The 1,216-nt window shown below is 34.5% G+C and overlaps 1 pseudogene; it reads right to left on the bottom strand.

Annotated features, from left to right (window-relative positions):
- Positions 1 to 474: 474 nt before the first annotated feature.
- On the bottom strand, positions 475 to 635 carry LOC124363985 (annotated as a pseudogene).
- Positions 636 to 1,216: the final 581 nt, after the last annotated feature.

The raw sequence follows: 1,216 nt of genomic DNA on the forward strand, positions 1-1,216 counted from the left end.
TTAGGTATATTACTTCTTATAAAATAATTATTCAAGAATCTGGTATTTGTATATTCAATTTGGTAAGGCTATAGTGATGCTATGTGCCTATGTTAAATGAAGTTATGTAAACAAATTAAGGATTGAAAACAAAGTTCCACAAACAGAACAATAGAACTAGGCCGATTTGGTATATAGAATCGACATAAAAGAGTCAGTTTGCACATTTATCTCTTAGTGCCGTGTTCTTCTCAAAGGGAGAAGGAGAACCACCAAGTCTCCAACTTATTACCTAACTTGTTGTTAACTTGTTACCCTAATAAGAGTTGAAAGGCAAAGATATATTTACTCTTCTAATTTCATATATCTTATCGCGTGTAACAGGGAAGTCTGACATGCATAAGTATCTGTTTGTATACCAAGATGAAGCCTCATATTTATAGAAACCTGATGTTTCGCAAACAGGTCTGCATCAGTATGCACCACATCTAACAGAATAATAGTAACCTTCTAGACATCACCAGCCAACATACAACATATTATTTACTACTTTCATCTGTCAGCTAAGAATTATCGATTTTAGAAAAGTTTTCAATAAGCAATAATCGCACCTCAGATGAACTTCATTGGTTACGATATTGCCACTGCGCTAAGTATTTTTATTTTAATCCAAGGTCAAAGACTCTAGACTCTGGAACTCGGGTGTTTGTTTTTTTAATGTTACTGATATCCTTAATTGGGTTACGGCACGATTTAGAAAATTTGTTTACGTTACCACGTTTGTGTTACGGAGCATATCAACTTTCAGCGTCTATGATCTCCAGATCTCTGAGAGGTCCCGCTCATAAAGTCCATTTATTGTAATCGGCTTCTTAAATTTCTTTTCCCTGGGAGTTATACCTTATGGGAGTAGTGATCATTTAGAAGCCTTCAATAAGATTTCCTAATGTTAAAGATATCTGTGCCATGTTAAGACTACAATATGTTATTAAATTTTTATACGAATATAACCTGCCTACAGTAATCTTCACTGCCGATCAACTAAATACCATTGGACTCCTACAACATCAATACTGTCTTTTCTCGGTATGAATATACATTTGATGAAAAAGAACACGTGTATATTTTAAATAATTCGCGAGATATACTGCGGAAGACAGAAAACTAGACAAATGACACAACAAGCATTATGACAACCCCTGAGAAATAAGCTTCGCTGACACTCACCATATCAACT

The sequence above is a fragment of the Homalodisca vitripennis genome, chromosome 5 (genome assembly GCF_021130785.1).
Source record: "Homalodisca vitripennis isolate AUS2020 chromosome 5, UT_GWSS_2.1, whole genome shotgun sequence".
NCBI classification, from domain to species: domain Eukaryota; kingdom Metazoa; phylum Arthropoda; class Insecta; order Hemiptera; family Cicadellidae; genus Homalodisca; species Homalodisca vitripennis.